The 13,163-nt window shown below is 35.5% G+C and overlaps 1 protein-coding gene across 1 annotated transcript in view; it reads left to right on the forward strand.

Annotated features, from left to right (window-relative positions):
* The first annotated feature begins 1,045 nt into the window (after window positions 1-1,045).
* The window catches only part of CHST9 (carbohydrate sulfotransferase 9), a 383,826-nt gene continuing 371,708 nt past the window's right edge, over window positions 1,046-13,163 (forward strand). The window contains exon 1 of the mRNA XM_044666462.1: window positions 1,046-1,503. The gene's annotated coding sequence lies outside the window, so the exon portion shown is untranslated. The remainder of the gene's footprint in view (window positions 1,504-13,163) is intronic.

Below are 13,163 nucleotides of genomic sequence, written 5' to 3' on the forward strand. Positions count from 1 at the left end.
GATAGAGCAAGAAAATACAGTGATAGCATTTCTTAAGACTACAAAAACCCAATGCAATTCAACACATCATTCCTCTAACTCTGGAAAGCATAAGATCTTTTTAAAATATGGTGAATTTATGACATTTCCAGCCAGGAAGGATTTTACATATATACACTATATATTACCATATGTTGTATACTAAAATTCATATCTATGTAACAAATATATTACATATCATTGCTTTTATTTTAGCATATTTTTGCCCCATATCAATGTTTCACAAGTTCTATTCTGTGAAACTTGATGTTCCTATAGTATAAATAAATATGAGAAAACTGCAAAATTAGAAATCCCTTTTTCCACTGAAATATTACATATGAAATCATGTAAACACCACAAATATTCATTCTGGCTAATTTTTGGAAATCAATTTCTATCTTATTCCATATTTTCTTGCCTCTATTTTTGACTACAAAGGATAGTCTCCACTTCTAAGCTCCAGAGCTGTATTAGTGGGTTCAATGGATGTATCTCAAGTCCAGTAAGGTGACTAGTCCAAATTACCTTTGGATGGAAATGATATAAGGACCTCACAGAACATTTTTTATCATCAAAGAAAATAATGGTCAAATATTTCTTACTTTATGTAAAAAAAAAAAGAGAGAGAGAGAGAGATTTCTATGCAATAAATGTTTGAGTCAATGAAAGGAGAAGTTCAGATTAGGGATTTATCCATCTTGACTATGTGTCACCTTCTTGGACCCAGGGGAAAAAAAAATAACTACAAAAGGAAACTGGGGAACAACGGAAAAGGTGAAATTCAAAGCCCATGAAGCAAAACCACAGCAAAGGTGTTGAGTCTTGGCAGGACCGGAGGAAGAAAAGGAGATGGCAATCAAGATGAGAGCAGTCAAGATTTGAGATTGAGATAGTGGTAAAAGACAGAGAAAATGTGAGCTGAAGTAGGGAAAGTGAATCTGGGAGAAAGGGCAAGCAAGCAGAGGGAGAAAAAAGAATAAACTAAGAAAAGGGGGAAAGAGTTTGTTAGCCAGAGAAGGAGAGGGAAGATGAGAGAAGAGAGGTGGGAAATGTGAGGGAGTCAGAGTAAAAGATAGTGACTGAGAGAGAGAGATGGAAGAGGCGGGGCTGGCCAGAGCGGAGGGGCCACCGCACTGCTTCGCAGGCTGCGCTGCAGAGGAGAGGGGAGCCAGGGAGGGAGGGAAGAGGAAGGAGGCAGCTGCCAGAGTCCGGAGCTGACTTTAGGCGAGATAGTGCGCCTGGAGGCTTCCCATTTCTGCTCTCCTGGCTCTCCGGACCAAGCTGGGGGGCCCTGCAGAGGGTTCGCCCGGCCTGCGGACGGACCTGCCCGTGGGGTAGAAGGAAGAGCTGAGAAGTGTCTACACAGAGGGCTGGGAAGTTTCCTCTGGGAGCTGTGCTCAGGCAGGAGCGGGAGGTGTCAGGGTGCACTACCTGGGGGTGCCTCAGGGCAGACAAGTCGCCTCCAGCAGCAGTTCCCTACAGGTAAAGGGCTTTGTGGGAAGGTCTGGAGAATAGGGGGCTGGAAGGGAGGAAGGAGGGAGCCCAGATGCAAAGCCCTGTTCCCTCAGATCTCGGCAGGCGGGCGCGGAGTCGCGCTTTTGCTGCTCACCTTCCAGGTGACTTTCCACTACCCTCTGTTTGCTAGGGAAGGCATCTTCTTCCTTCTTACTATCCTGGGGAAGATTAATCCAGCGTCTTTATTTGGGATCTGTGTTTATTGAGGAGGGGTGGAGAAAGGCAGAGTAGGGAGACAGAAAGAGTGGACGAAAAAGAGGAGATGCCTGGAACTTGGGAGCCACCTGTATTGGCCTCGGGTGTGCTGGGAAGCCTGGGTCCAGCGCTCTTGGAGGGAAAGGAAACTCGCCAGGGGAAAGAAGGGAGGCTTTTTGGAGTTTGGACCATATTTAATCCCCACTTCTCCTTGGCGGCTACCGAGATGAAGGCGCTAAGTCCTCCCTCTCTGCGCCTCTTCTTTTGACATCTTTCCCAAACTCCTAACTCTGCTGTCAGATTCTGTTTGAGGTTGCATATAACTGGTACGTTAGTCCTGAGAGAGCTAAAAAGTCAAGTTTTCGTAGCCGGTTTAGGAATAGAAGTGTGGATGGTTACTATTGTTGATGATGTTGGTGCTACTGCTCTGTGTGTGTGTGTGTGTGTGTGTGTGTGTGTGTGTGTGTGTGTGTGTGTGTGCGTGTGTGTGCGTGTGTGAGGTTCTGTGTGAATGTTTAAAACTGTTTACTCTCCATTCTACTCTTGTCAGTCAAGTGCATTTTTTCCAGGCCTCTTTGGAGCCCAGTTTGTTCTTGATTGCTGTCACTTTATTTCCAACTAAGTTCACACATGGTAAGCCCCCTTTTTTCTTCCCATGTCGGCCCCCAGCTCCCTCCCACAAACAAACTGTTCCCCAATGGTTCCCATGGTTTTGAGAGCTTAGAAAGCAACTGAAGGAGGATGTTCACACATGCACACGGCTTTTAGAGCCCAATCAAAATTCTCTTGGTCATTTGATTCCTCTTTGCAATTTTCTGTTAATTAACAGTAGCATTTATTTAAGTCAAATGTTTCTTTTATCCCTGAACGTTTTCTACTCATTACAGATGTTTATACTCTCAACATTTTACTGCATGTATTTTTTAGATTAACATAGGCACTCCACACCAAAATAATATGTAAGTAGTATTAATATTCACTTTGTCATTCTAAATCAGGGATATTACATGAGGTCTTGACCCTCCATTTGTTATTATTCTTATTAAATGATAGAGAATAGTGCTGATTTAATGAGGTTCCACAAATATTTATTGTTTAATTACAGTGATCTAAAAAGTATTCCGAACCACTAGGTTTCACCAAAGAATTTAAAGAGTAGTCCCTACAAGTGCATTATGGGAAAATGAACCATACTATTTTCACTGCATTTTTTCCCATGTGCAAATGGATGTGAAAATTAAAATTCTGTAAACATTTTCTTAAGTAGAAGAGTATCCAAGCCTTTGGTGATGCTTGCCTAACTTAGTGAGGGAAAATGCAAATTGTGTTGTCACTCTAATAACATTTTGATTTAATGTAGTCAATAAGCAAGATGTCACATTTGAATTTAGTTGGATGAGAAAAAATTTCCTCTTAGTTCTTTTTATTTTTATCTCCACTATTGCAGTAACACCAGAAGATGAACACCTTGTAGATAGATGTTACTGAGAAACAACAAAACATCATATTTTTCAATACAGCGGCTTGGTGACAGTCCAAAAACATAAATGTTTTAAACCATTTACCAACCATCTGCTCTCTCCCACTCATTTAAAATACAATGTTTTATTATCATAGGTATCAAAGAGCATCTACACATTTCATACATTTCCATGAACATCATGAAAGCTTTTATGGTATCTGATGTTGACCCAAGTTCAGCATCTGTTGCACATGGGCTCTTTTCCAAAAGAAACTCTTCTTTTTTTGTCTTTCCCCTTCCCTACTCTTCTTCCTTTCTATCTCTCAATTATTTTGTTTTAAAGTTTGAAAGTAATGGTTGCTGTTTTGGATGTCAGGCCATTAAAGTGATGCGGAAGTTTTGGGTTGTTTTTTGTTTTTTGTTTTTACTTTCTTTATCCTTCCCATTTTTCTTTACTTTCTTTTCCTCAGAGCGAATGCTGGCTTTATTTTTGAATATGAGTATTAGGATAGATATAGAATATACTTAGTAACATTCTTGCCCTCTCTTTTTTCTTTATTAGGGTAGCATATTGTATTCCAAAGAAATTTATTAAATAACCTTATAATATTATATAGCTCCTAAAAGGTTAAAATCTTTCCTAAAAGAATGTACCATTTGTATTAATCAGACTAGACATAGTTCAAAGTAAGCTATATATTGGTTCCTTATAATATATACTCTATACATCAGTCATATTGTTCCATAAGCCTTTGGGTGAATAAATTTGTATGTACTTGTACATATACTCACAAACTTAATTTCCTTAGTGTTGAAATCAGTGGTACTTGAGAACTATTATTTTTTAAATTATCTACATTAAGATATTTTTAAGTGCTAGAATTATGTCCCTTTGCAATACTTTGAAAGACTCGAGATTATTTTTCTTCTTCCACTCTAAAAATCATTTCATACTTAATATGTTGACCAGACATTTTGGCCAGAATGTAAGATTTTTTCAAGCAATACAGTTTTAGATAGTGTGCCTTCAAAGTACTTCACAGTATGAGGAAAACATAGCTATCCTATGGATTGGATTCACAACTGCAAATCATAATACATGTAAAATGTTAAAATACAAAACACAAAATGAAAAAAAAATAAAGCTTTTTCTACCTTGTTACCTACCCACTATAATCCTAATATAAAATAGTGCCCCAGTGGCTTGCACACATTAATGCCTGACATATTACAAGAATGTGACTTGGATGTTGAAGAAAATGGACCCAATTATAGATATACTTCTAAAATACACATTATAAATGTTTAAATATTTGACTATATCAATTCAGCCTTTCTAGTTTAAATCTTGAGATATTGCAAAGCATCTGGGTATCTAGATCTTTAAACATTTCTCTTTTAGAACAAATTTATATTCCTTTTATCTTTTTATAAATATTAGATTTGAATTATTGATAAAAAATTTCAAAATAAATATTCTTCATGAGATCTCAATTTTTCATAATCATGGCAATAGGCATATATGAGTTTTTCAATGATAATTTTTTAATTATTTGCATCTGTCTGTGGAGCACAGTGAATGACTTTTAAAGTTGTGTGTTCTTTTTTAATATGGAGATTTAGGAGTTGTCTTTTAGAGTGTTTTTTCTTTCTTCATTTTGTTTTATTTGTGTTATTATTAAAAAGAAAAATACTGAATTGTTTGAACTCACAAGCTCTATTGATGGGAAAGTTATAAAGGGGGTCAATCTGCTCAAAAGTGTTCTGGGTGGGTAAAGTAAATAAACCTATAATCAAAATTTTATGATAGATGATCCAAAATTGAAGAGGACAATTAAGTTTATGTGAGGTAGTTCTTAGATTAGTGAGCATATATACATATATGCTTGTGTTTTCATGTACTTTATGTTTTAAAATTATTACTGAAATATTGATTGTATTTATACAAAATTGTTGTCAGTTGAACCCTATTTTAAACATAACCAGAAAGCTCAGCATAAGGAGAAAAAATGGAGCTAGTCCTTTTATGATTCCCTATTATAAATCTGGAATAATATGATTAGAATTTTCACAAAGTGGGACACACCTGCACACACATATATCTATAAACACACATGCTTCAATAATATTTGTATGCCTTAAATGCAGTTGTTTAAAGAAGTGCAAATATAAAAACAATATAGTTCCAGCCTACTTTGATAAGAGATTTTTGTACATTTAATTTTTGTACCAACGTTCAGAACACATTTCATGAGATGGACCATCTTTTAAGCATTTTCTGTTAGTATGGAACCATTAGATAAGAGTCAAGGTGCAGATGCACTGCCAATTTACCAGATTTCTATTGTGCTGCTCCAGAGCTCTAGGGCAAAATTGGTTGTGCATGAAACAGGTGCTTGAACAAGAAGTTGCTTCTCACCATGATACTTTGCTGTTTAACACCTTGTTTATGTCTGCTGTTCCTTAGGTGTATACAGATTGTGTCAAATTACCAACTTTATAGACTCATAGAAAGAAAAGGAAAACCTCTGTGGAGAGGATAAAAACTGGCAAAAAAAAATGGTTGAAAATGCAAATGAGGTAATTTCCACTTTAAGCGTAAGGAACAAAAAATAAAATTATAGCTTTTATAAAGTATGGAGTATGATAAAAGGATTTTAGAAAGTCCTCTTCATTATATTCACTATGTTTTCATAATACATACATTTGCTCTTTTATATGTTTAAGGAACTTATTTTGAGGGGAAAATACACCTTTTGTGGGAGAAAACAGATTCTCTTTCATAAGAAGGTGGCTCAGTTATTCAGATATGGTTAAAGAAAATCTTCACTCAGAGATTTAATTAAACCTTACAGAATCTTCTCTCTATGGATATTTATTAAATGAATCTGATCCTTCCTAGTGTTTAAATGTAGTCAAAATTATACACATATATGTATGTATATATATATGAACATATACATATCTAACCACAATATGAGTCTAGAATAACTAATTAACTTTATTTTTTTATTTTAAAAATATTTTGGTTTTCTGAAAGTATGTGCAAAAACAGTATTTAACATTCATTTTTTATTCTCCGTTTCAAATTCTTTCCCTCCCTCACACACTCTCCTTTCACCCCCTCCATGAGATGGTAAGCAGTCTCATCCAGATATTACATGTGGTATCATATAAAACAATGACGGGCAAACTTTTGAAAGAGGGGGCCAAAGGAAAGGAAATGCTTATCTGTCTGTCTGTTTCTAAGGCAACTCTTTCGAAGTTTCATTGTATTGTAGCCTACTCATTGTATTTGTCAGATTAAGAATAATGTCCTGAGGCCTGATAGAACATTTCAGGGGGCCACATCAGGCCCATGGGCTGTAGTTTGCCCATCACTGATCTAAACCATTTCCCCATATTACTTATTTTGTGGAAGAAATGAAAAAGAAAGATGAAGAAGAAGGAGAAAGAGGAGAAGGGAAGGAGGGAAGGGAAGAAGGGAGGAAGGAAGAAAGAAAGAATAGACATCTGCTGCTGAATAACCATAACAGCAAGTTGTAATAAAATCACTTCTATTTCCAAATACATTCATTGGCTACCTATTACCATGACAATAAAATACAAACTCCGGAACTGAATTTAATTATCAGTTGAGCTTAAACCTGTCTTTCTATTTTCATATCATATTATTCATATTACTAATTGTTTCCTACATAGTGAACATGCTATTCTCCACTTTTTTATGTTCACAAAGTCTTTTCCCCACACCTGATGTTGACAGCTCCCTCTTTTTATAATAATTTGTTTTTATTTTGGTAATTACATGCAACAATAATTTTCAACATACATTTTCTTTCTTTTTTTTTTTTAAGTAGGCAATGGGGATTAAGTGACTTGCCCAGGGTCACACAGCTAGGAAATGTCTGAGGCCAGATTTGGACCAGGGCCTCTGGCCTCTAGGCATGGGTCTCAATCCATTAAGCCACCCAGCTGCTCCTCAACATATATTTTCTAAAATTTTAGAATCCAAATTGTCTCCTTCTGTCTGTTCCCTCCGTCCTCCAGGAGAAAGTAAGCAATTTGAACTGGTTTATATATGTATTATCATGTAAAATTACTTCCATATTGGTCATTGTTGTAAGAGAATAACTTATATAAAACCAAAATCCCAAATTAAAAACAAATAAACTAAAGTGGAAAATAGTAAGCTTGGATCTCCAAACTTTACTCCAAAGTAAATTTGACTCCAACAGTTCATTCTCTGGAGGTGGATAGCATTCTTTTTCATAAGTCCTTCAGAATTGTCTTGGATCAATGTGTTGCTGAGATTCACTGGGTCTTTCACAAGTGAAAAAAAAGTATTGTTACTGTGTAGGGTGTATTCCTGGTCAGGCTTATTATTTGCATGAAAAGTATTTTGTAATTGTGTCAATATAATTCCTGTGTTTGTCTTGGCAAATAGATTCCCAAGTATTTATATTGTCTAGTTATTTTAAATGGAATTTCTCTTTTTATCTCTTGCTACTGGACTTTGTTGGTAATGTATAAAAATGCTGATGATTTATGCAGGTTTATTTTTTTATCTTGCAATGTTCCTAAAGTCATTAATTATTTTCAACTACTTTTTTAGTGGATTCTCTAGGATTCTTTAAAATATATAATGATATTAATTGCAAAGAATACTAGCTTAGTTTCCTCATTGTCTACTTTAATTCTTTCAATTTCTTTTTATTCTCTTATTGTTAAAGCTAGCATTTCTCATATATTACTGAACAGTGGTGTTAATGGGCATCCTTGCTTCACCCCTGATCTTATTGGGAAGGCTTCTAACTTATTCCCATTGCAGATGATTCTTGCTGGTTGGTTTAGATATCTACTACTTGTCACTTTAAAGAATGTCCTATTTATTCCTATGCTTTGTAGTGTTTTTAATAGGAATACATGTTATATTTTGTCAAAGGCTTTTTTCTGCATCTATTGAGATAATCATGCAGTTTCTGTTAGTTTGACTATTTATATAGCTAATTATGTTGATAGTTTTCCTAATATTAAACCAGTCCTTCATTTCTGGTATAAATCTCACATGGACATAGTGAATGATCCTTGTGTTATAGTAGTGTAGTCTCATTACTCTTATTTTATTTAAAATTTTTGCATCTGTATTCATTAAGGAAATTGGCCTATAATTTTCTTTCTCTGTTTTTTCTCTTTCTAGCTTAGGTATCAGTACCATATTTGTGTCTTAAAAATAATTTTGTAGGACTCCTTCTTTGCCTAGTTTCCCAAATACTTATGTAGTACTGGTATTAATTATTCATTAAATGTGTGATAGAATTTGTTTTTGAGTCCATCTGGCCTTGGAGATTTTTCTAAGGGAGCTTTTTGAGGACTTATTCAAATTCTTTTTTCTGATAAGTTTGTTTGAATTGAATTATTTTATTAAATTGAAGCATTTTATTTCATCATTTGTTATTCCATGCAATTTGTATTTTTGTAAATATTCTTCCATTTAATTCATATTGTTGGATTTTTTGGCATATCATTGGGCAAAATAATTCCTGCTAATTGCTTTAGTCTTATTTAAAATTTAAGTTCAATGATTTTCTTACTTTGGATTTTTCATTTTTTTAACCATTTATTAATATTCATTTTTAACATGGTTACATGATTCATGCTCCTACTTTCCCCTTCATCCCCTGCACTCCCCCCACCCATGGCCAATGCACATTTCCACTGGTTTTAACTTGTGTCATTGATCAAGACCTATTTCCAAATTGTTGTTAGTTGCATTGGTGTGGTAGTTTCGAGTCTACATCCCCAATCATGTCCACCCCGACCCATGCATTCAAGTAGTTGTTTTTCTTATATGTTTCCTCTCCTGCAGTTCTTCCTCTGAATGTAGGTAGCGTTCTTTTCCATAAATCCCTCAGAATTTTCCTGTGTCATTGCATTGCTGCTGGTACAGAAGTCCATTACATTCGATTTTACCGTAGTATATCAGTCTCTGTTTACAATGTTCTGGCTCTGCTCCTTTCACTCTGCATCAGTTCCTGGAGGTCTTTCCAGTTCACATGGAATTCCTCCAGTTTATTATTCCTGTGAGCACAATAGTATTCCATCACCAGCATATACCACAATTTGTTTAGCCATTCCCCAATTGAAGGACACACCCTCCTTTTCCAGTTTTTTGCCACCACAAAAAGCACAGCTATAAATATTTTCCTACAAGTCTGTTTATCTATGATCTCTTTGAGATACAAACCCAACAATGGTATGTCTGGATCAAAGGGCAGGCATTCTTTTATAGCTCTTTTAGCATAGTTCCAAATTGCCAGCCAGAATGGTTTTCTATCTACCAAAACAAACACAGGAATTATATGAAAACAACTACAAAACACTTTCCAAACAAATAAAACTAGATCTAAACAATTGGAAAAACATTGATTGCTCATGGGTAAGATGAACTAACATAATAAAAATGACCATTCTACCCAAATTAATTTACCTATTTAGCACCATACCTATCGAACTACCAAAAAACTTCTTTACTGAATTAGGAAAAACTATAACAAATTTATAGGGGCAGCTGAGTGGCTCAGTGGATTGAGAGCCAGGCCTAGAGACTGGAGGTCCTAGGTTCAAGTCCGGCCTCGGACACTTCCAGCTGTGTGACCTTGGGCAAGTCACTTGACCCCTACTGCCCACCCTTACCACTCCTGGGCCAAGGATGGTCCCTAGCCAGGATGAAAAAAGGAGGAGGGTTGGGCGTGGGACTAGCAACCCCACCCTGTAAAAACTACATCTGCCAAAGAAACTGCAACCTAAAGTAGAGGCAGCTGGGCTAGCTCAGTGGATTGAGAGCCAGGCCTAGAGACGAAAGGTCCTAGGGTCAAGTCTGGGCTCAGATACTTCCCAGCTGGGTGACCCTGAGCGACTGTGTCCCACTGCCTACTGGTTGTGGCCCTATTCTCCTAGAATGGAGTCCCAGGATAAAAAAAAATAACAAATTTCATTTGGAATAACAAAAGATCAAGAATATCAAGGGAAATAATGAAAAAATGTGAAGGAAGGGGGCCTAGCAGTACCAGATATTAAAGTATACTATAAAGCAGCAGTCATCAAAACAATATGGTACTGGCTAAGAGACAGAAGGGAGGATCAGTGGAATAGACTTGGGGTACATGACATAAGCAAGACAATGTATGATAAACCCAAAGAGCCCAACTTTTGGGACATGAATCCACTATTTGACAAAAACTGCTGGGAAATTTGGAAAACAATATGGGAGAAATTAGGTTTAGATCAACATCTCACACCGTACACCAAGATAAATTCAGAATGGGTGAATGACTTGAATATAAAGAGGGAAACTATAAATAGGTTAAGTGAACATAGAATAGTATACTTGTCAGATCTCTGGGAAAGGAAAGATTTTAAAACCAAGAAAGAGTTATAGAAAATGACAAAATGTAAATTAAATGGTTTTGATTATATTAAACTAAAAAGCTTTCGTACAAACAAAAACAATGCAGCCAAAATCAGAAGGGAAACAACAAATTGGGAAAAAATCTTTATAACAAAAAACTCTGACAGGGGTCTAATTACTCAAATATACAAGGAGTTAAATCAATTGTATAAAAAATCAAGCCATTCCACAACTGATAAATGGGCAAGAGACATGAATAGACAATTTTCAGGTAAAGAAATCAAAAGTATCAATAAGCACATGAGAAAGTGTTCTAACTCTCTAATAATTAGAGAAATGCAAATCAAAACAACATTGAGGTATCACCTCACACCTAGCAGATTGGCTAAAATGAAAGAAGGGGAGAGTAATGAATGCTGGAGGGGATGTGGCAAAATTGGGACATTAATGCATTGCTGGATTTTTAATTTTTTATTTGATTTTTAGAATTTTCAATTTGTTATTTTTAAGTAGTTTTCCATGCTTACATGATTCATGTTCTCTCTGTCTCCTTTTATCTCCCCTCTTGCCTTCCCCCTTCTGGAATTGACAAGTAATTCCTAAGGATTATATATGTATTATCACTCAACACCTATTTTCGTATTATTCATTCTTATAATAGAGTAGTGTTTTAAAATCAAAACCCCAAATCCTATACCCAAATAAACAAGTGATGAATCATATGTTTTTCTTCTGTTTTTCTATTCCCACAGTTATTTCTCTTGATGTGGATAACATTCTTTATCCTAAGTCTTGTTTTTAGTTACATACCCAATTCCTTTATCTGCTTTTTCTCTATCTTATTGATGTTTTGAGACATAAATTTCTCTCCTAGTACTGTTTTTGTATCACATAAATTTTGGCATTTTTCTAGTCTCATTGTCATTCTCCTTAATGAAATTATTGTTTCTTTATAATTTATTCTTTAACCCCCCCTTTTTAGAATTATATTATTTAATTTCTAATTAATTTTTAATTTTTCATTCCTTGGACCCTTATTGATTATAATTTTATTGCATTATGATATGAAAAAGGATGAATATATTATTTCTGCTTTTTGTATTTGGTTGTAAAGATTTTATGCCCAAATCCAAAGTCAATTTTTGTGTAGGCACCATTTACTGCTGAGAAGAAAGTATATTCCTTTCTGCTCCCATTCAGTTTTCTCCAGAGATTTATTAAGTTTAACTTTTCTAACATTTCTTTCACCTCCTTAATTTCTTTATTGTCTTTTTTCTTGTTTTCTTGTTTGATTTATCTAGTTCTGAGAGGGGAAAACTGAGGTCTCCCACTAGTATAGTTTTACCATTTCTTTCCTTCTTTTTTTTTAAAAACCCTTACCTTTCCGTCTTAGAGTCAATACTGTGTATTGGCTCCAAGGCAGAAGAGTGGTAAGGGTAGGCAATGGGGATCAAGTGACTTGCCCAGGGTCACACAGCTGAGAAGTGGCTGAGGTCAGATTTGAACCCAGGACCTCCCGTCTCTAGGCCCAACTCTAAATCCACTGAGGTACCCAGCTGCCCCCCATTTCTTTCCTTCTGTAGTTATTTAATTTCTCCTTTAAAAATATGGAGGATCTTCCATTTAGTACACACGTGTTTATTTTTGACAGTATTTCATTGTTTATGGTATCTTTTATCAAGATGTAATTTCCTTCTTAATCTCTTTTAATTAGATCTATTTTGTTTTAGTTGTGTCTGAGATCATATTTGCTACTCCTTTTTTTTTTTACTTCAGCCAACACTTACCTTTTATCTATGTGTGTCTCTCCATCTCAAAAATTTTTCTTGTAAACAACACATGATAGTATTCTGGTTTTTAATTCATTCTGTTACCTACTTCTTTTTTATGGTTGAGTTTATTCCATTCACATTCACAATTATGATTACTAACCTTGTACAGTGATCCCTCATCTATCACAGGAGTTATGTTCCAGAGACCCCCATGATAGATGAAAATCTGGAAAGAAGCTATGTGCCGCATTTCGACTGTGTACAGTGCAGTATTCATCTGCAAAATCCCTCAACATAATGAAAACTCTGAAATACAAAATTGCATTTTTTAAGCCTATACAGGGAAGCTGCAATAAGTGAACCACGATATAGCAAGGGATGACTGTTTTCCCCTCTATCTTATTTTTCCCCTTTGTTCTGCTTTCTGTCTCCTTTTCCTCTATCCCTCTTCACAAGTGTCTTACTTTTAATCATGATACCTCCACATCTACCTCCCTTCTGTTACCCCCTAATCTTATTCCTCTCCTACTTTGCTATAAAATCAGATTATATGTCCAAAGGAGTATGGTTGTTATTCCCTCTCTGAGCTTATTCCAATGAGTGTAGGGTTTAAGTATGGCCTGTCACCACCTTCTTCCTCCTCTCCACTGTAATAGTTTTCCATATGTCTTTAGGAGAAATAATTTACCGAATTCTACCTCTCCCTTCCTTTGCTTTCAGAGTAATCCTCTTTTTTTTACTCCAGGATTTTTATTTTTCTTGATTCTGTGTCATCCTAATCAATTTA

Source organism: Gracilinanus agilis, chromosome 1, assembly GCF_016433145.1.
Source record: "Gracilinanus agilis isolate LMUSP501 chromosome 1, AgileGrace, whole genome shotgun sequence".
Lineage (NCBI taxonomy): Eukaryota > Metazoa > Chordata > Mammalia > Didelphimorphia > Didelphidae > Gracilinanus > Gracilinanus agilis.